Raw genomic sequence first — 23,337 nt, forward strand, 5'->3', positions numbered from 1 at the left:
TTACTGCACAAACTTAAAAATCATCTTCCTTTCACCTACTACTTGATATTAAAATCTTACTTAACCGATCGGTACTGCCGCGTTCGTCAAGGGCAGGCCCTCTCGTCCTTGATACCCATAAAAGCTGGAGTCCCTCAAGGAAGCATTCTAGGCCCTTTCCTTTTTCTAATATACACTGCTGACTTACCTCTATCCCAAAATACAATAGTTTCAACATTCGCTGATGATACTGCTATTCTTTCATCTCACTCCGACCCGGTGCAAGCCAGTCAGAACATTCAAACTCACTTAAAGCTTCTCTAAACCTGGTTCCGAAAATGGAAAATTAAAATTAATGAACAAAAGTCAGTACATATTACGTTTACTTTAAGAAAATCTGCGAGTCCACCAGTTCAACTGAACGGTGTAACGATTCCTCCAGCTGACGTAGTACGATACTTAGGACTGTACATTGACAAGAGACTCACGTGGAACCCACATACTCGACTGAAACGACAAGACGTGAACAGACGCTACAAGCTACTTAGTACACTACTTGACCGCAGATCCAAACTCGACGTGAATCACAAACTGACTATTTACAAGACCCTGTTAAGACCCATATGGACATACGGAGCAGAAGTGTGGGGCTCAACCAAACCCTCCAACTTCAAACGCCTACACACATTACAATCTAAAATCCTAAGGAAAATCCTGAATGCTCCATATTACATTTCTAACCTTACCATACACACTGACCTACACATCCCTTTTGTCACTGACCTAATAAAGTCTCGATACCGCAACTTTCACAGCCTCCTAGCTCTCCATCCTAATCCTCTTGTCCAACAACTCTCCTCTCCTCACCTTCCCGGCAATCCTCCTCGTCGCTTGAAGCGAAAATGGCCTAGAGATCTGTTGTGATTAAATCATTGTGAAAGAGTTTCACCAGTGGGTGATTGCTCTAACCATGACTTTACAAGTGAACTGAACGAATAAGATCAAATTTACTTGATGCAACAATTGTTGCAGTTGTAAATATAAAAATAAAGTGAACAAAAAAAAATCATTCCTTTTGATTTAAAAATAAACTTAGGAATATTTTTATTTTTTAAAGTTTTTTATGAAGTTCAATAATACTTAAAATTATTTTATTTCTAATCTCTGTTTCGATTTCTAACGTTTTTATTCTTGCTTATATTTACGAATTAAATCTGGGCCAGCTTTGCACATATTGATACATATCCCAAATGGAGTTCAGTTCTTCTAAGTTCTTTATAAGATTTGGGCTCACTACTTCTCTTCTACTTTAATGCTTGAGTGTAATACTTTTTTGCTTCTCGCCACTAAAGGAACCGTTCGTTGTTCAATTAGTGTACTTTTCACTTCTGTATTTTTTTGATTCAAACAAAAAAAGAAACTATTTCTTTAAAGCAAGTTACAATATTTTGGTTTGTGTGGAACTATTTTCTTTAAAATTGAACCAATCGCATTTATAATATGCAAATCTATAAATTTTGTTCAGAAAAGTTGCTAACAATAACATTTATTGACTCATTAAAATGAGATTTATATAATGTAAAATATAAACAATATCGTTGTTTACCAGGATATAATTGCGATATATTCCCCCAAAAACTATGGTTGCTTCAAGAACGTCTTTAATAGTGGGCACTTTGTTTAAAGCTTCCAGTAAGGAAATAGAAAACAATGTACAGAATCTATCAAAGTGACATTATCCTTTGTGTATTATATGCAGCCTGTATTTTACTATTTCTTGCCCGTACAATGTTCCAAAACATTGTTAACTTTATGAACACATGGATTACATAAAGAACACTGACCTAGTTTCAAGTTTATCCTAATAATAAAGTTTTACTTTCAAGAAGTGTCCTAAGAAATATAGTTTACTAGTCTGGGAATATAAGGCAGTTTTCTTTGTCCTAAATCTGCCAGACATGTGCATGTGCAAGAGAACATGCAAGTTGGCTAACATTAAAAGTGTAAACTTTTATTAACTAAGAATATATTAAATGCTACTTTTAGCCACAGAAGGAGGAAGAATCGTGCTTTCAACTCCTCGATCCAATTTATAAATAAATGAGTTTCATACTTTATAATAATAATAAGTGACTCAGAAAAAGTCGGCGGCACTTAATAAGGATAGTAAATTCTACTTTTGTTTGAGTAGTTATGGATTCTCAAAAGCATACCAATTTCTACTTATTACTTACCGCATTCAAGATCACTCATGTTGTTAACTCATGTAAGATTGTCTGTACTGATTAATACTCGTAATGTATCCAATGCTGGAAAAACTAAAAAATATAAATCACATCTTGAACAATTGTCACATATTAGGATACCTTAATAAAGATTTTTCTTTTTTTTATCTGTAATGTAAGATTTTGGGATTATTGGTTGCTCCAAACTATTTTAGAACAATTAATACATTAATAGAATAATTAATAAGGGAAGGGATTAGCTATGAGGTTAGCATACTGGACTCCCACGCGGAGGTCCCGGGTTCGAATCCAGCAGCTGACCCTTAGATTTTCTCTTCCTAGGAGCTTCTTACAGCTCACTGTCCGGTGATGGACAGTGTTGTCTGTAACGAGAGAACACTGTCCGGAGGCCGGCAGTGCACTGGAAAAAGCTCCGGGCGCTAATGACCTCAGCTGTTGATGCGCCAAAAAAAAAAAAAAAAAAAATAGAATAATTAATACATTACTTAAGATTAAGGGGTTTCTGGGGTATTTTTTACAGTTCATTATAGAGAAGTGAAATAGTTAAAGTATATTTGATAACGCATATACAAATAATTTAAAATAAGAATCAATATAATATATAATCATTGAGGGGCAATGAATTTGTTATGATAATATTTAACATAATTATAGGAGGTCTTAATTCCAAATAAAACACAAACTTTTGTAGATGAGAGTTGGGCTCTTGATAAGGCCGAAGAGTTACATTTCATTTAGCATAACTACATTTGACTCATTTAGTATCATTAATATTTCAAAATACTTAAATTTGATCTTATTTCGGCCAACATTTCTGCTTTACATGATCTATTTTCTGGCAGTAATTTAACTTTTTACTTTTTCTTTTTGGAAAATTTAGCTCTTACACCCTAAGGAACAATGGTATTTCTTCTTGTGGGTGTCCAGAGAATTTGATCGCAACCCAACGGTTCCAAAATTCAGTCCAACTTTCAGAAAATAGTAATTTATTAAATTTAAAATGTATAATCTGAAATAGACTATAGTCAACTCCGAGTACACATTACAGATCAGACAAAATCCAATTTGGAATTTTCTTTCTAGTGAAAGAAGATTAAACAGTTAACGATGAAGTTATTTTAAACATTTTCTTTTAAATAAGTCTTAAAGAAATGTTTAAAGGCATAATTATTATTATTTAATTTCTAAACATCAAAGTGAAAAAGACATAGCTTTTTAAAATAACTTCAGAACTGATTAAAAGCAGCTATTTTTTCTCTTTAACTTTAATTTTATTTTGGCTAATTTAATAATAGTATTTTAAAAAATATATATACATATAAATGAACGTTGTGCATAATAACGTCTAAATATTTAAACAATCCTTTAACTGAGGTAGAAGTAATTTCTTAATGAAAAATGTTTCATGTTAATGAAGACTTATGCTTTTTTACTTTGCTCTTTTGTTAAACACCCATGAAATTAAATTGAGCAAAATCTGCTGGTAAATTTAACATTGCTTAATTGTTGTTTGTGCCAAACAGTTCTTAATGCTAACTATTAGTGATTGAGAGAATCGTTTTTTTCTCTGGGACTTAAGTCCCTTAAGAGCAATAAAAGGAATTTGCACATTTTTGTGCACAGCCATTTCTCCGATCATCTCAGATAAAAAAAAAAATAATTTATTACTATTTAAATATAAAAATATTCACTATGTAGAGCAATTAACTAATGAACTGTTTTTTACAAGTCATACAGTGGATTAAATACAAATAAAAAAGGTAATGTAACAATTCAAAATTAACAATAATAATAAATAATATATGTGTTAATGCTTGAATAGCTTCTCTAATAAAGAAAAATATGAAACATTGAATGATTTTGCTCACAGCGAAAAAGAATACCTTACATCGAAAAAAATTCCCATCTATATCACATTCTGTTAGAATGATCAACCAAACATCCTCAGATTTCTTGATTAAAAAATTAGAAATCTTCTCAGCCAAACAAAAGTTACTAATGAATTTCTGGAGGACTATAATTAATTTAGGCGGCTCCTCTAAACTCCCAGGGAAAATAACAGCGACTGATCACTCTTCCAGTGGTTTATTTCAGGGAAGATTTAGTTGAGGTATCACATGAAATACTAACTTTCATGTGGTAATTCTAGAGACCTATGAATCTTGATATAACGACATCTCAAGTGTATTACTAATCATAAAACTTGTAAATAAAATGAAGATCATTCTCTTCAAAAATAAAAACTTAGAGTACCTGCCATTAAAAAAAAAATTAAGATAAATCATACGATGTTATTTATATTTAATTAATCAATTTGATTAACAATACCTTGCTTATTTAATGTTTCATAAATGATCAAATAAAACCCTTATCCTCGCAGATGAATTATTTCAAAATATTAACTAATTTTCGTTAAGTAATATAATTATTCATTGAAACTCAGTTTATTTCCTAAATCTTGAAAAACATTTACAGCTAGATATGTCACTTTTAAATATCTCTACAGATTTATTTCAATTCTTAGTAAAAACAAAAAAAAAACATACTTCAATTAGTTGTTTACTTCAATGGAATATTTTATGAGGATGGAACGGACAGCTCGTAAAACGAATAACATGATGGCATGCCAAAAGCACGTGAACATTACATTCAAATAAATACTCACTTAATTTGAATTGCAGTTAAATAGGATTACATAATCGTTACTTCAAATCGTAAAATTTCTTTAAATTTTTTACGTCTGAGTTTACTTTACGATTTATATTTATTAACAGAGCTGTATTTTCAGATTTGTGAAAAAGGGTTTTTAAAGAAATATTTGCTTTTTAGGTACCTTGAGTAAAGGATGTAACTTCAAATTTATTAAATGAGAGATAGATTGGTACAACTTTGGAAATGATTATCAGAAGCTAGAATGGATAATAATTTGGAACATTTATTATTTTTCTTTTAAACCTGAAGTTAATGTAGTTCTTTCTATAAATGTTCTAAGTTTATAACTTATCTTTCCAACGTAAGTTTCCTTCAATGTTAATGACTCTCAAAAGTGAGTGACAAAAATATCACAAAAGTTACTATCCTTTCACTTATATAAGTCAAGAATAAATACTCTTAAGTAATGTACGGGAATGTGTGTATTGGTTATGATAAAGTAATAATATATATAAAGGCTATTTAATTTCCTTCGATCCTATTGAAAAACCTTTTACAGTATTTACCTCAATTAATTAGAAACGAGCTAATTTCACACCAATTTCAGAACCGATTTATGTTGTAATACCTTGCAATCCTCTACAATAAACAGTAAAAATGTGGGTAAAAGATAGCACTGCACTCTTGAAGATAAGCGGTTAGATTGTGCATTTGACCCAACAATTAAAAATATATATGTATAGTGTGTGTATAGTCACATGAGTGAAATGAGAGGTTTAGCTATTTACTGCAAAGTAATAGTATTTTTATACAATACTACAATACTGCAATATTTTTCAAGCGTTACATTTCCCTCCCATTAACTTACCGCTCGGTCAGTCAAAAAAACAACTAATTACTGATAGAGGCTAGAAAATTGAGGTTTGCAGCTGAATAAAAAAAACAAAACAAAAAGAAAAAAGAATATTTGGGGAAGAGAATTGAAGAAGGCAAGAGCTGTGATCTTGTACAAACAACAGCGATGTCCACTAATAAATCCAAATAAAAATATGATGTTTATTGACAGATGTGAAGAATTGAAAAAGCTTATGGTTTTTCTTTTCTTTATTTTTTTTTTTATAATGTATCAACATCTGTGCGTTTTAATACAGAAGTCTTCTATATGTATTCTTCTATTATTCAACATTGCTGCCACCACTTAACAAGGTTTAACAAAGGAATACAATTTAAAGGCGTCCTTGGGACTATCCTCTGTTTAGCTAGGAATGAGCTGAAAAGGAAGATTGTTACTACAGTATATAAGTATATACCAGTCGAAGAGAAGATGGAAACTTAAAGAACTCAGGAGACATATAAAATATGAAGGGCAGAAACTCAATGAGAAATAGGTATATTTTCATTATTTTTGACAAAAAGAGAATGAATCCAGTTTTCGTGAATGCATGAAAGCTTGAACTCATAGGTTTCTGATCGAGACTTATTGATATTTTTAAGCACTACCAAAACCTATACGAGATATAATTTCTCAAGACATTTCTTATTTTCCGTGTTTTTTTTTTAAGCTGCATACTTTTTTTCCTGGCAATTAGAATCTGAGAATCTTTTTTTTTTGTTAATTTAAAGGAACTGAATCTTCCCTTCCTTTATATGATCATATTAAAGAATACTAACTGATGTTATATTTCAGGTATATTTCTTAACTTTTTGGTTTAGGATTCATGCAGCCATAAACGAAAGAATAAAATTGGTATAAGGAAATTATAAACAAAATTACCTAAAATTATCTCACATTTGTAATTAATTCTTTTTTGTCCTGGTGAGAAATATAAAATTGTATTGTATTTATAATACTCCAAGGGAAACTAGATGGAAAATCTATAAAAAAGTTTGTTTTTTTTGCATTGCAGACAAATCCACATAAATTGGCTAATATTTGAGACGCAGCATATCAATATTAAAAGTACTTAAGATTAAAAAAGACACGTGTTTGCCAAATTTTGTATTATTAAATTTAAATTAAATAATAAACTATTTAAAATTTTATAAAAATGTTAGATTTCATCATATTGATGGTGAGGATACGGCAAAACACTTCTAATACAAAGTGTTTTCTTCCTTTGGAAAGATTACAATCATAATTGAGTGATTGACTTTTATCATAGATGGAAATTTCTATATCACAGAATGAAAGTGGATTTTTTTTATTTTTCATTTTTATATCTAGTTCTTAATTAAAAGCAGCGCTTCAAATCTAATGATGGTCAAAAGCTGAAGGACATCTAACAATTCACAAGGTGCTTGTACAGATAATGTTTTTACATGTTTACAGCTCATGTAAAAACGGTTGGCACTCGGAACCACCTGCCCATCACCGGACCTGTAAGCTGTTAGAAGATCTTGGGAAGATAATATCTAAGTACAGCTAGCTGGATTCAAAGCAAAAGTCTCGAATCATGAGATTCCAGTGCACTGATTAACAGCTGATCCCTTCTATATTAGACATTATTGTTTTATTCTACATTGAATAGGAATATCAAAGTTCAAAAAATATAGTTGGAAATAAAATTTTTGAGCACCTCTTATTTAGAAACAAAAACTTTAGGAAATCTTAGTCAACTGAGAACTCAGGTAGCGTATCCTGTTTTTTGATAACAGATGAGAATCAGAGATAGATAGACCAATGGCAATAATCACTGCAGTGCAGGGTATTCCAGACAATGGTGCATGAATTCAAGTGCAAGTTAACTGCAATTTAGCTATCACGATGACTATCTTCAGTTGGCTAATGTGGCGATAAATGCTAATTAAGCAAGAATGAAATTAAGGATCAATTCTGAAAGTAACGCGTATGTGCTTGATCTATCTAAGATCTATTATAATTGTAAAACTCACAAAGAAGATAATTGTAGACCGCAACTTCCAAAGCGACCACTAAATTTACGTTCTGCTGAAGTCCCTTCATTATTGCAAGTCTATTCTAAACACATTTTGTTCCAACTGTCTGAAACAAGCAAATAACCAACCCACTCTTCCCCTATTCCCTTACATTAAAGAGAACAAGTTAACACTTTAACTGCTACAAAGTGACATGGCGTTGTGGTCTACCTAGTCAAACTGTACTCTCTTAGTTAAACATCTCTGCTCTTAACTTTCCTCCATGTTGTTTAAAATAATAACCTTCAGCCACCTCCAAATCTGCTGTTTGCTCCTTCAATATTGTTTTAATTACTTGGTTAAGGTATTAGATTCTCATCCTATTTGAGATTGGTTAGTTATTTACTTTGCAGAGGATTGTAACATAATTACCATCAAGTGAAATAGAAGTAAATTATAATTTAAAAAAAAATGTATATCAAAGATACATTGAACTACACAATTATCAATCAAATCTGTAACATTGAAAAGTTTAGAGGCGAACAAGTAGACCTATCCAATTAATCGCCAATTCATGCAAGCATCAAAGAAGTATTTATAAGTATGGTCAAGAAATTTTAAAAATATTTATACTTACCTACATAAATGATTAATCAATGTATTTGTTAAAAACAGCTGGAGCCAAATTGAATTGTTTGTTTTCTCTTTCTCTTGCTTTGCATATGAATTCTCTTTACTGGAGAAGATCCCTCTTAGAATGTTTAAACGACTAGAAACAGTATAATTTTCTTGTTATTTGCTTAATTTGTCTTCAATTTCATCTCAAGTTGATTCTGTTTCTCCTCTCTCTACTGCATGTGAAATTAGATTTACTTTGTTAAGGCAATCCTTAGCAGTAAGTTGAATTTATCTTTTACAACGTTACATGACATTTAGTAATGTACGAGTATTTATACATCCTCTTTAAAAATCTTTAAACAATAAAGAAGTTTAAATAAAATGAATGAAGAAATTCAAAACAGAATTTTGTCCTACCAAAATAAAATAAAAAATTTTGGTAAAGTATCAAAAGTTCATTAAATAAAGCTTGTATTCCCTCACAAAAAATAGACTTCTTGAATGAATTCAATTTCTAAATTTTTGTTGTGGTTGCAACCACTAACAGAACAATGAAAATGGTTAAGTGAGGAAGTAGTTAATTATACTATGCACAATTATTTATTATCTGTATTTAATAAAATAATTAATTCATCATTTAAATAATATTTAGTGAAGTGTTTTTTTCTTAAGTATTTATCAGTTAGCCATGCCCTACATCTTCTAATTTTTTATTCGTGTATAAATTTTTCTCTCATATTTGATTTCTTCAATTCTCGGAACATTTTAAAGCTACGTGTTAACCTCATCTTTATCACTTTATTGGTAACACTTCAGATTGGAGCTATCTTTGCTTTTGTGAACTATTTTTACTAATTTTTGAAAAGGAGGGTATCAGTCCTATTTCCTTCATAGTCTCATTAGGTTTAGCTGTCATAAAGATAACGTTCAATTTGTCCAAAACGTACATCTCATTCCCATCTGGTCATCTTGTACTAGTACTTCATAACTTAAGCACTCATCACCTACTTTTCCTGATAACTCCACTCAACGTCTGAGGCGGACTTCCTTAGAAAAGAAAGTCAGTTAATTAATATTAAATTCGAAGAGCTACCACTGAATTATTATATCTCATCTCAATTTTCTATTGTCCCCTCGTTTGGTTATTTTAACCAGTAATTCTGAATTTCAAATAGATAAAATGTATTTTTGTAGATTTCATACATCAAGACGATGTTTACAATTGTGGTTAGAGATAGTTTTTCTAAAAAAAAAACAACTTTTATGGTTGCTCTACGTTTTGGCTTCATCAGGAGCATTTTGTACAGATTGTACGATTTAGCTTGAAACTAGACAACTCTTTATACTGTTATTACTCTACACTTCTGCAGTACTCAAAATGAAGAAATGCACAAGGGTCCTACCTAATCCTTAGGGAAATCATTTTTTTTTTTTTATTTATTTATTTCTTTGCTACCTGTATAAAAATAAATATACACCAGGCAAATTGTTAATAGTAGAAGTGCAGTATAGGATGCGAAAACTGCCCGGCATAGCCGACGCACACCGCAACCGTAAGGACGCAGGAAGAGAGAAATCAGCCAGTGCTGACACTCTCGGGAATTCTAGTTGTGGAAAGGTCTAGGTTAGGAGATCACGAGGCCAACGTCGTTTCAGACGTCGTAGGGGATTATCAGGATGGGATGATGAGGAAAGAGATTGAGCTGTTGGATTGGGATGACAGGATAGGCTTTTGTGGAAATTGAGGAATCGTGAATGGATTGTTTCAGTGACAAAAGGAATATTTAGGTCTTTGTGAAGGATGATGTTAGTGACATAATAGGGAGCATTTACAATTCGGCGGAGGACTTTTGATTGGAAGGATTGGATGCGGGAGATATTGGAAGGTTTAGTTGAGCCCCACAGCTCTGATCCGTAAGTCCAGATGGGTTTTAAGTAACGTCTTGTAGAGAGTTAGTTTATTAGGTGTGGTTAGTTTAGATTTAGGTCCCATCATGCGTCTTAGTTGTCCGTACCTTTGGTTTAGTTGTAGTCGTTTCAGTCTCGTGTGTGGATTCCACGTGAGTCTACTGTCCAAGTAGAAACCCAGGTAGCGTACTACATTCGAGGTAGGGATGGGATTGTTGAGGATGAAAACACTGGGGCACGTTTGACGCCTGAGCGTGAAAGTTACTTGAACGCTCTTGCTTTCATTAATCTTAAGGGAAATCATACATTTTTTTTTTTTGAAAAGACTTTTTTTGGCCATTGCCGAACTTACTTCTCCTTACAGTTTAAGGCCAGATAGATTAAGAAACAAGTTCATTCTTCATTTATGTTTAATGTGTGTTGTAATACGAATTGCAATCTATGAAAGGAGAATGTTTGAATCAAACGCCAAAACAGAGACGCACAGCTAAACAACCTTCACGGTTGATATTCCAATAACAGACTTGATTGATCCTCGTCATTGACCTCGTTATTCTTGTTAGAACTCCTCATTACGTTTTAAACTTGTGATTTTCTTCCTGGCCCTACCTCATTACGCTTTCATGCTCCTTACAAAATGTTTAAACGAAGCGTTTAAAATGAACCAAAACATATCCAATTAAATCATTGTTAAATTCAATTTCCTGAATCGTAAAATTAAGGACAAATAAAATATTAACCTATAAAAAGGAAAACGTTCTCTCAGCTTGGAAAATACTTAACACCCATTAAAAGTAAAATTATACAGCTGGCAAACTTCACAAACTTTTTAAAGGGTGGCCAAAATAATTTGCTTGGCCCGTTCTATATCAACTTTTTTTTGGAGAAAAAATAATGAAAAACTAATGGCAGATGAGTTGTACGCTGATATAGTTTCAGAGAAAGTTGCTGAAAACTTTAATAAATCGTAAAGAACATTCGTGTTTCTTGTTTTGTAATCTTATTCATTCAGGGAATCAAAATTAGATGTATGTACATTTAATCCTCGTTAAAGTGATTAGCCCATACTGTGTAATGAAATGGCACGTTACAGGCAAACTATTGCCTCCCTCAAGCTGAATAATCTAGGGTTATTATCTCAAATATACCAGTTTGGGCTCCGATGGGAACGCGTCTGCCTTGACCTTGGTAATTATGCATCTGTTTTTCAGGCGGAGTTGGCTGCTATTGAGATGGCAGCTACTTTACTCCGCTGGAAGGGATTTGCTGATACTGAAATTAGGTTCTTCACGGATAGCCAGGATACAATTAAAGCTCTGGTCTCTCCTAGTAAGAACCAAATCTCGGTCAATTCTTGTCACGTTGCTCTTAATTTGTTAGGAGCTCTGAATACTGTTTCGGTTGCTTGGTCCCCTGGTCATTCTGGGATCCCGGGTAACGAACTTGCTGATGAAACGGCAAAGGAAGGAGCTGCGTTGATAACAATGACTCCTCAGCCTATTATCCCTGTATCCTATCGACGTTATAGAACAGAGGTAGAGCAGTGGATTTTGAAAGAACATCGGAAACGGTGGAGATCCCGAACTGACTGCCGCCAGGCTAAGGAAATCCTTGGCCTGTCGAGAACGGATATGGTTGGTCTTAGCAGGTCCCGGATCCGCCAGCTGGTTCAGGTGTTGAGTGGACATGCGAATTTAGCGTATCATCTTTTTAAACGCGGCCTTATCCGGTCGCCAAATTGTGCTGGCTGTGGTGAGTCCGATGAAACTGTGCGGCACTTTGTTGAGGTGTGTCCAGTTTATTCTAAAACTAGATTCCTCGTCTTCGGAAGGTCAAATGTCTCCCTACCGGAGATTGTAGCATCTGGTAATCTTTAACAGAACTTTCAAGGTTTATTCAGTGCACTGGGCGATTGAGTCGCCATGCTCCCTAGTGTCCTGTTACTAGTTTATTAGTTTATTATATTAGCATCTAGCAATTTTTAGCCGGATTTGTTTTTTTTTTTTAAACCCCGGTATCTCTTATGAGATGAGGGGTGGGCGGGGAACAATGGGCATTAGGATTGCCTGCGTTCCTTCCACCTTTTGGTGGAACCGCCCGTCTTAAACAATCTAATCTAATCTAATCTCAAATATAAATTATAATCTACAGGTGTGAAATAAGTATGGGAAGTTAAAGAAAAAATAAACTCTCTAAATAGATAATTTAGGTCGGAGTATTTCGGTCTGGTTTCAGTGTGACTACCCAATTTTGAGTTGGTTCCCTTGGCTTTTCTATTTAAAGTAATTTGTTTTCTTTCTTTTCACACATATTGGAAAGGGAAGAGGGAGGCTACTATTTATTAATCGCCATTGTTGTGGTCTCAATTTGTCTCAATCGCAGTAATGTATAAGAACATGAATAAAAAAAAATTAACATCGTAAACATCAAATACGCCCTTTGATTGCGTGAACTGAAGAGCTTTATTTATTTATTTCTTTTGATTCAATAGTAGAAAGGGTCTGGGATAAAAAAAATAAAATGGGAGATCCCTATGTTCTTAACTAAATCAGCTACGCAACAACGGTCAACCTTATTGTATTTCTCTGTAGATTAATTATATTGGGGCAATGTAATCTCAGATGACTGGTATACGCGGAAGACAATGAGATCTGTATAGAAGTAGTCCTTGTTCCTTTAGATTATAAAGACTACACTGTTACTTGGGACCTGCCTTGGGGGTTTTATTTTCTAATTCTGGGGTTTTTCTAAAAGCGTCTGAAAATGCGGTATCTAAAACAAATGCGGCTATTGGAACTGTGTTAAATACTTGCGCTGCATCGAAATTAATCTGTTGGGATTCCAGGGTTAAACTGAATGAAGCCATTGCGATGAGCGTATTATTGTATGGTGCCCATATATAAGGGGCTCAGGTACAGCAACACGTTGGATGCATGTAGTCTAAATTTTTACAAGCGTTTGCTTGGATTACCGCGTTGTACGCCCAACTTTGCCATGCGTTTGGAATTTGGTGTGGTACACATTAGTTATCTTCTTCTCAAGTTTGCTGGTAACTGGATTTATAAATTAAAAGCTATGTCGCCCGACAGATACCCGTTGCTGTGTTTTCTAAAGCTGTTGGAATTAAGTCGTAATGCAGTAAATACCAAGTATAATTGGGTTTCACAATTAAATTTCTTGTTTCCTTCTTTAAATCTATCAGATACTTTATTCAATGACAATATTTCCAGTTTGAAGAAGCAGTTGAAACAGTTTTTAGTTAGCTATAAAAAGTCGCTTAAAGAATCTGACCTTTGCAAATTGCACAGCTCCAATTTCAGTTTAATCTATTCTGCGTTGGTTTTTAATGATCAGGAGCCACAGAATTATTTGAATTTTCCTATTTCTTTTAAATTTATACGATTGCTCTCTCAGTTGCGTTTGTCCTCTAAATATGTATTGAAGATTAGTATTGGTAAAATTACATACATATACATTAAATCCAAATGAAAAGTGTACTTTGTGTAACACCGCCCAATTTGAAGATTTGTCCCATATTTTGTTAAATTGCCCAATATATTTACAATTTCGTTTAAAATATTTAGGTTTTTTACAAGAAGTTGATCAATTTAATTTTCCAATATTATTTCATAATATCAGTGCTGAAAATATAAAAAAATTATACTATTATGTGGAAAATGTGTTAAAACTGAGGGCATTTATTCTAAATGAATAATACAGTGTTTAACTAATAATATGAATTATTGATTTATATGAATATTTAATAACTCATTTATCGCAAGATGATTTTGATTTTTATTAATTATTACTTAAATTATAACACTGGTATTGTTTTCTTTTGTTTGCTATGTAAGATGTACAAGTTTTTCTTTTTGTTTTTTGTATATGTACTGTTTTTTGTTTTTTGTAGCAACTCCTTTGTATAGGGCTATGCCCATGTAACAAATAAATAAATAATAATAATAATAATAATAATAATACTTGGGACCTGCAAGTAGAACTTAGTATGTGGGGAGGTTATGGTTTTTCAAAAATTCCGAAAGTAAAATTAAGAAACATATTTAGTAGAAATTTAGGGTTCGAAAGATTCAATAAATTGACTCTCTCAATGCCTTCTAAATATTAATAGAGAGAATCAGTACTTCTTGGACAATTAGGATTTAATTCTATTAGGCACAACAATTTCATTCCACTTTTTTGAAAGATGCTAACGTATGATCAGCAAATGACTTTTGGCTCGCCAGATTAAGAAAGGCGTCGAGTCTGTCCAGGGATACTAGTACCGTAAGTAATTTCTTTTGTCTCAATCTTAACTATTCACTGAAGATTTTGAAGCATGATAACATTCGCTAAAGAAATTGAGCAAAATTATGGGGAAAAAACGTGAGTAGGTTTTGCGCAGTTGTTATGGACTAGTATGAGTAAATAATTATAATGTAGCTAATTTTTATTTGTTGAATAAAACATAATAATAGTGAAGCTTTTGTCCCTCCAAGGCACCTAATTTAAAACCCTGATCTGTAAAAAATAGGCAATTGCTTTACTAACTGACCTTAAAAAGTATATCTCTCAAGTATGGTAAAGGAGTGATCTCTACTGGAGACTTCAGACATTAGGAGTGGGAGATAATGACTGATGTAATTTTTATAGATATGATTTGCACATATATATAGAACTGCATTGAGTATTAGAATTTTATAATTATTCATTTTCACAGTTGTTTTTTTTAATTATTTAAAATTTCTAATATTTACGAAGTTGTTAATTTTCTTTTTCATATTACATTATTATAGACAGTGAGTAACTTAATTAATAATAAACAAATTCCTTTAAAATTTAGTTTTTACTATTTGAGTGATATGTTTGTTCATAGATGTTGATCGGTTCCTGCAGCAGATATGTTGGAGTTGGCAAAAGTGCCGTACAGAGAGTGTATTGGCGAATTCAGCCCCAAAATGGAGAGAAAATTGGAAAAATAATAAAGACGAAGAAAACCATGTCGCTTCCAGCTTCTGATCAACCTAAACCGAACATAGTTACGTCCATAAGAAACAATCAGTTTAATAATCACTGAATTTAAAAGAAAAAAGTTCTTTTTAATCTAAATAATTGTGCAAAAAAAAAGAAAAAAAAAGAATTTTAATACTTGAATTTAAAAAATTCACTGTGACTTTGAGCACAATCAATGTTTTGAAGTTGATATAAATCATTTGTTTTATTTTTAATGGAATTTTGTCCATCTTTGTCTATTTTTCTAGTCATCAATATTTATTTTTATACGTAACTCAATAAATATTTATTATTATTTATACAATAATGTGTTTCTTCAATCAATTTCATTAAGTTTATTTCCAGATGGTATCAATTGATCAAATGATCAAAGAGGATTGATGTGCTTATGTATAGGACCTTGAACGAGGGATCAGAATCTCAAAACATATCCAATGAAATGTGATTCAAAATCGAAATTGTTTCTTTAAACCTGAAAACCTTTGGAAACTGGTTTTTGGTCGGTATTCGGAAGGATGAGAGGTAGCTGCTCTCAAATTTGTTATATGTCAATTGATAGATCCCACGGGACTGAATCAACAGAAATGACAAATCAATTCTGGCCTTACTGATTTATTAGCATATAACTAACCACAGCCTAATTATTCTAAAATGAAAACACTTTAATTAAATTGAAACAATTACATTTCTCTACACATAAGTACTGTGATTTAAGTCTGGTAATCATTTCATCTGCAGCCTTAAAAATAGTTGAGAAAATTCAAGACCACTATATTTTCATTCGTAACAATTCTTTGTATAGAAAACATTTTTAGTAGTTTAAAGTTTATAATTTGTGATGTCACTCTGGTTTGTTACATTTTAGCAACCTTCCTTTAGACTTTTAATTTTATTTGGAATGGATGTGGCGCAATTTGTAAAAGTTCTTTCCAAAGCAATAACGAGCAACATTTTTCTTGAAATTAATAAAAGGATGAAATTCCTGCATCACCAAGGACTCTTCAGAATTCAGAAAAAATAAGAACTAAACAAAACAAAAAAACAAATAAGTAGGTATATAGGTTGGCACAAAACAAGGAAACAATTATGTGACTTCCGTGGAAAAATGAAAATGTCAAGATAAAGTTAGAAGCAAATTATAAAATAAAAACAAAAACAAATAAAATAACCCCGTATAAAGGTTAGTAAAATAAATGCTCTTAAAATGATAACAGTTAATTTACGTAGTTTCAAGAAAATAAGAAATGTTGACAAACTAGAAAAAGCCTCGCATTACCTGATTTTGGTTCATAAGGGATATTTGATGAAAAGATGTAAGAAACACCTTAGATTATTAAAAAAAAAATGAGAGAAGTAAGTAATAACTTTCATGATAGAAACCGTTGCACATGATAACTTAGATCAGGAAAGAGTAGAATTGCAATAGCAATCTGTCTGCATTGCATAATTGATCAATGTGAAGGTTGAGATAGATCAAAGCGTAACTGCATCTTTTTTCTTCACATTTCCAAACAGTCCAAAGCAAGATTTTTCTTGGAACCAAGTTTCTCTTGAGGATACCTAGCCTTGTGAACTGTCTGAAACCATGTTTCTCTTGGGGATACGTAGCCTTGTGAATGTTTTCATGAGTGTCTTTTTAACTAAACTCAGAAGTTATTTGTATCATTTCTTTATATTTCAATTTAAATTTATTTTCTTCAAAACTCAAAATCCCCAAGTAAGTGAGTAATTCCTAGTACATATTTGGTTAGTTTAATTGTCGACATTTGGAATTCAAAAGTAAAACTGTTATAAAAAAAGAATGTATTCAATTCAACTTATTTCAACGTAGTTACAAGTTGTCCCACCAGAGTTGCTTTTCTCTCCTAATCCCCAAAAATATTTTTATTTATTTGCTGGCTAACCATGTTTCGCTGGCACATTTCACAATAGGTATGATAATACTTTTTCTAGGCTATTATTTTATCCTTGTGGGTTAAATTCTTGAACAGCAAAACCTTTTGAACCGCAAACAGGCTTCTATACTCTGAGACTACTCTCGCCTAGATTTCCTCGTTAATGTAGTTAGTAAACTTTTTTTAATTTTCATCGTTTTTTAATCATGTATAATTTAGTATTTATTAGTATTCAAATTCTAAAGTTTCATCATTTTAGAGTACCATAAATTCTGCAAATTTAAAAATGTTTTTAACAAATGAATTAGATTTCGTGCTTCTCTAAGAGGTGCTCAAAAAAGGGTTAGTAAGCATGAAAGTAAATAAGCTTTTAGTTTGGGTTCCCAAAATGAAATATGTAGATATAGATCTGTCTGGATAATTATTCTGCTGTTCTGAGGAAAATAGACTGCTTATGCCGACAGATTTCCTCACAAGGCAATAAAAGATTGGTGGATACTTGAAGAAAAGGTTTATATATTTTATTCAGAAGTAGCTGTAAAAGTTTTATCTGGGTAAAGAGTGAGAAGCTTTCCTCTGACAGCGATTTTGTGGGGTGTTCTCACTCAGAGAAAACGGCTCTGTTATTCAAAATAGTTAAAAGGATGACATGTTTGAACATGAAATGTATTACCAATAATACTAATTACAGGAGGAATATTCAAGAAGTTTGATTTTAACTGAAATTATGAAAAAAACAGGTAAATTACAAATCTTCGTAAATCATTAATTTGCAAATAAATAAATCCACACCAAAAGTGTTTACACATTGATAGCTTAAAGCAAACAAGAAAATGAAAGCAAACCTGTAAAATATTAATCAGTTAAACAAATATTGTTTTAATTATTCATGAACAACAATAAGCGGTTTGGTAATCAAATTTTTAAAGTGTCTTCCTAATAAAGTAAACAATGAAATGGCTTGCGGAATATTCCTCAAGTATTAATGTAAACAAGAAAACTTCCAGTAGGGTGCTCACAATAAGAGCTATAATGCAAGTTGCAATAGTAGACGGTGTTTATCTGTCCTCAGCCTTGAACAATACTGGTATTATCCTATAAATTTCATGTTTACCAGTTTGATCCTTATCTGCTTGGATTTTGATTTCTTCTAATGATCAATGTCAAGGTTTACAATTAATTTTGTGCGTACATTTTATTAAAGTACTTTTTACTTTTATAATATCGTAAGTTATTTATTTATTTTTACTGCCTAAAGTGATAGGTTACATTTTGATGTGGTGCAACATTGTGATGGCAACAAACTTTGGACTGTCGCATGATTTAATGCATTTTCTGTTCCTATTATTTCATTTATTTGGGAAATTCTGTAAAGACATAGCAATAATAATCAAATTTACTTTAATTCCATTGAAGAACTGCATATTTTTATAATTTCATAACTGTAATGGAAAATTATATAGAAAAGATTACGCAATTTAGATTCGCCCTTAATTCCATTTATTCTTAATAATCAATGGCGTCACAAAATTGATATTATAACTAATTATTATTTTTTTTAGTCTTCAGCCGGTCCGTATTAGTTTTGACCGCTTTTATCTTGTCTTACTGCATGCCACAGAAACAGGAGTTTAATGGTGTAATCCAAGGCCTACATCGCGTACCGAACCCACTAAAACAACAATACATCTTAGCTTTGTTCTTGCATTCCAGTTATTGTGGCGCCTGGAACAATTATTTTGATTGGCAGAAATTTTCTAGCTTTGAAAATTTATCTCTCTAAGCGAAAGAAACTAACAGTAACTATATTTTTTTTAATAATGTTAATGAAATTATAGGCGCCAACTATTTCAAGATAGCCTTTAAGTAGGGAAAGGGACTCAATGGCTAGTCACTGGAATTTGAGGAAATGCTCGGCTCGTGTACAAGCTGCCACACCTTGAATCTTTTCTTTTTCAGGAGTCTCTTACAGCTTAATGTCCGGTGATGGACAGCTTTTCTGCAAAAAAAAGAAGTACCTAAGTTTATTGTAAATTTTGAGGAAGCTAGGCCCACTTCTTTGAGATAGCTAAAGCTTCTTCCGTTAGACGACCTACACGATATTCTGCGTTTTAGCCAATTCATCGCTCCGGATTTGTTTTCATGTATGCTATCAGTAGAATTTTATTGCTTGTCCAGCCCTATTACATTAGAGTCAATCTCCACAAGCTATCAATAAGGGTATCCCCTTAATTACATATTACACACTCTTTCTTTCCTTTTATTCCAAGTCTGATATGCGCCTAGATTCTCAAGAATACCCTTAGAACATTTTCTTGGTTAGAGCATGATCAATGCGCTTTGGTTCTTGTGAGAGTTATGCAGTTTTAATAATAAAACTTACGTGTTTTAGAATATTGATTTCGTACTCTACATTCTACTTGCTACAGATACTCTTCTGTTGAACTTCTCTATCAGTCTTTTAAGGAATAAGTCTGCCCCTAAAGTATGAAGTATTCAAGTAATTCACTGGCTTATTCATCCAGTTCAGCGCCTTACCTGTTAAACTGCCTTACGTGGTTTCTGTAAATCCAATGTCTTTTCATTGGTGAGGAGTACACTTTTCTTTCGGCTAATAGAAAAATTTGTTGCTTAGATGCAGCATGAATCTTTCGTATATAATATAAATTAAATATCTTTTTTTCACTTTATTTTAACAAATGTTGCATCAAGTAAATTTGATCTTACTGGTTCAAGTTCACTTGTAATGTCATGGTTAGAGCAATCACCCACTGGTGAAACTCATTCACAATGATTTAATCACAATAGATCTCTAGGCCACTTCCGCTTCAAACGACGAGGAGGATTGTCGAGAAGGTGTGAAGAGGAGAGTTGTTGGACAAGAGGATTAGGATGGAGAGCTAAGAGGCTGTGAAATTAGCGGTAGCGAGACTTTATTAGGTCAGTGACAAAAGGGATGTGAAGGTCAGTGTGTATGGTAAGGTTAGAGATGTAGTAAGGAGCATTCAGGATTTTCCGTAAATATCAATAATTATAATTGAATCACTCCTTCAATTAGTTGATCAACTAATTATCAGATAATTTTTTTTTCCTGAAAAATTTTGCCATTAAATTTAGATTTACTTTTTCATTTGTTGATCTACTATACACATCAACAGCTAGTATTTAATTATATATTATGAAAACTTTGTGGCTGACAAGCTTAAAAATTTAATTAAACACAAACCTTAACTAGAATGAATATTTCAATATTAAAAAAAATAAGAGGGAAGGACGCAGTGGTTCGCGTACACTAGAATCCAACGCGTTGGCCCTTAGATTTTCATTTGTTAGGAGCTATTTATAGAGGAGGTCCAGGCCCTACTTTAAGGACTGTTGCACCAAGTAGTACGAGGGTCGTTTGAAAAGTCCGTGCAAAAATAAAAACTACTTAATTTTTTGGGGTAAACCTTTTTTATTTTTCAACATAGTCTCCTTTTAGGCTTATACACTCCGTCCAACGCTGCTCTAGTTTGTTGATCCCTTCCAAATAATAGGATTTGTCCAAGTCTGAAAAATAGCCATTCGTTTCTGCAATCACCTCCTCGTTTGAATAAAATCTTTTTCCCGCCAGCCATTTCTTCATATTGGGGAACAAATAGTAGTCCAAGGGAGCCAAGTCTGGAGAATAGGGGGGATGTGAAACGAGTTGGAACCCTATTTCCATTAATTTTGCGACCACAACTGCTGAGGTGTGAGCTGGTGCGTTGTCGTGATGGAAAAGGACTTTTTTGTGGGCCAATCGTGGACGTTTTTCTAGCAGCTCGGTTTTCAAACGGTCCAATAACGATGAATAATATGCACCTGTAATAGTTTTACCTTTTTCCAGATAGTCGATGAGGATTATTCCTTGCGAATCCCAAAAGACAGTCGCCATAATCTTTCCGGCCGAAGGAACGGTCTTCACCTTTTTTGGCGCAGATTCCCCCTTGGTAACCCATTGTTTAGATTGTTCTTTGGTCACAGGAGTGTAGTGATGTATCCATGTTTCATCCACAGTGACGAAACGACGCTTAAAGTCCTGCGGATTCTTCTGGAACAGCTGCAAACCGTCCTTGCAACACTTCACACGATTTGAAAATCACTCGACTTCCTCGATTCAAACGAATGACAAACACAAAGAAATAGACCGATCTGGCTGAAACTTGGTGTGTGTTCTTCCAAGAGATGCTACTAACTAAACATAACCTCGATACGCGCCAATAGTGCTATCTCTCTGACTTTGCACGGACTTTTCAAACGACCCTCGTAAGTATGGAACTACTTATAGCTTACCAACCGGAGGCCGGCAGTGCCCTAAAGAAAGCTCCGGGCGCCAATGACCTCAGATTAAATGAAAATTAAGAAAAAAACAATATGTCAAAAATTAATCACAACTTCATTTAAAAATTAACAATCAATAAAAACAAATAATAATTTTAAACAAACATTTTTTAGAGGATTTTTCCTAAACCTTGAGATTTTCTCATTCTAATTATCTATAAAAGAAAATGATACGTAAATATAATCACAATACTGTTTTCTTCAGAATTCAGAATTTGTTGTTATTGATATCTTGATGTTTAAAAAAACAAAAACTATAAACAAAAATTTAAGAACAAAAGAAACAAAAAAAAATCCTCGACCTAAGAAGGTTGATCAATTTTATTCATGATTGCCTTGTGCCCTTGTGTCTACGTTCAAAGAATGAATCACTAGAAATCTCCAGGAATTAAGTGAATAAAAATTATGTAAACAAAATTAAATATCATTCAGCATAAACAAATATTTTTATTTTTCCTTTTTAAGAGTGGAATAATAAATTTTAAGCGTGAATCGTGGCAAGGGGAGAGTGAATAGAAGTGACGTTAAGTAGATGATTGAAAACAGTGTGCAAACACATAGTCCAACCAGTACATGTGATCTGCGAGTGATAATTGCGTCACTCTAAGAGGTATAAAACTGTAGCAAACTTTAAAATCCTTAATCATTATTTGTACTGAACGTGGCAGATACTGTCAGTAATAGTCAAGTATTGCATTCACAAACATTTACATCTTATCTCAATTAACAAGCGAGGTAAGTATTTTTTTTAAATATCATTTATTACTATATTAATTACGAATTTAATTATGCCATTACTAACAAATTACACTTTTGTTAATTTCGATTGTAATAGTTATTTCCATTAATGGAGTTTATTTCCTAACATGGTTATCACTTCCTAGTTGAGTTCGGAATTGCAAACTGTCCAATGAAAGATGAGATCTGTGGATAGTTACCTCGCTGCATCATGATAAAGTTTCGATTGTTTTCCGCACCAGCTAGCTTTCATTATGAAAATCTTACTATTATTATTAAACAACGTATAAAACCACATTTTAAGCAACTTTGTCTTATTTTAATTTTTTGTCCTGCATTAGTTGATTAATCTTCAAAAATCGCTGTTATTTCTGTGTAGATAATGGTCATTTTTCCTTAAGAGTGCTTCAAATTACCTTTAGTAGAATTACATTTCAATAAATAGTACTCGCTGATAGTGATTTTCTCAAAGTTAATAATTTTAAAAAATATATTCTTTTTCTGGAAAGTGACTAAAAAATTCTGAGCGAAGTGATTTTCCGCTTCACCAATCCGTTGAAGTTTTTAAAAAATGGGCAAACTTATAGAGTACCTATTTAATAACTATTGTTAATATCAACTGTTAGCTGTTTTGTATATATCTTCAATCCAAAATTTTGATTTATACAATACTAAAACAATAAATGCCACCAATTTTTAGTTGTTTTCACAAGTATTTTGTTCATTCCTTCATTACAGATGTTGATTGGATCATGCAGCCGATACGTAGTAGGAGGACGAGCTGTTGAAACTGTCTATTGGAGAGTACAACCTGCATCAAACGGCCAAATTGGCAAGATCATCAAAACCAAGAAAACCTTATCATTTCCACCATCATCTGATCATCCAAGACCAAACATCACTACCTCTATAAGGCATATGCATAATATGACGAATTAAATTTGGGATTTTGTGAATTTTGTAAATAATTGTAAATAACTGAAATTTAAAGTTTTTAAGTATTTATCTATTTATTTTATGCAAAAAATAATAAAATAATTTATTAAATAAAATAA

General features: G+C 32.5%; 5 long non-coding RNA genes across 6 annotated transcripts; 3 read left to right on the forward strand and 2 right to left on the reverse strand.

Moving 5' to 3' along the window:
* Window positions 1-2,760: 2,760 nt before the first annotated feature.
* LOC141460514 (uncharacterized) lies at window positions 2,761-8,281 on the reverse strand. Its single transcript, XR_012462100.1, has 2 exons — window positions 7,770-8,281; window positions 2,761-6,147 (listed from the first exon to the last, which is right to left on the reverse strand). It is a non-coding gene; the product is annotated as an uncharacterized lncRNA (long non-coding RNA).
* Window positions 6,142-7,246, forward strand: LOC141460515 (uncharacterized). Its single transcript, XR_012462101.1, has 3 exons — window positions 6,142-6,265; window positions 6,565-6,693; window positions 6,785-7,246. It is a non-coding gene; the product is annotated as an uncharacterized lncRNA (long non-coding RNA).
* Window positions 8,282-14,391: 6,110 nt separating the features above from the next.
* On the forward strand, window positions 14,392-15,290 carry LOC141460177 (uncharacterized). Its single transcript, XR_012461774.1, has 2 exons — window positions 14,392-15,073; window positions 15,151-15,290. It is a non-coding gene; the product is annotated as an uncharacterized lncRNA (long non-coding RNA).
* Window positions 15,185-17,166, reverse strand: LOC141460178 (uncharacterized). The gene is made up of 2 exons (XR_012461775.1): window positions 16,564-17,166; window positions 15,185-16,311 (listed from the first exon to the last, which is right to left on the reverse strand). It is a non-coding gene; the product is annotated as an uncharacterized lncRNA (long non-coding RNA).
* Window positions 17,167-17,303: 137 nt separating this feature from the next.
* Window positions 17,304-23,337, forward strand: LOC141460176 (uncharacterized). 2 transcript variants are annotated; one of them, XR_012461773.1, is made up of 3 exons: window positions 18,962-18,981; window positions 19,991-22,279; window positions 23,021-23,337. It is a non-coding gene; the product is annotated as an uncharacterized lncRNA (long non-coding RNA). The 2 variants fall into 2 exon arrangements; XR_012461772.1 differs by having other exon boundaries at window positions 17,304-22,279.

This window comes from Rhodnius prolixus, unplaced genomic scaffold (genome assembly GCF_049639745.1).
Source record: "Rhodnius prolixus isolate KJV_2025 unplaced genomic scaffold, Rpr scaffold_6, whole genome shotgun sequence".
Lineage (NCBI taxonomy): Eukaryota > Metazoa > Arthropoda > Insecta > Hemiptera > Reduviidae > Rhodnius > Rhodnius prolixus.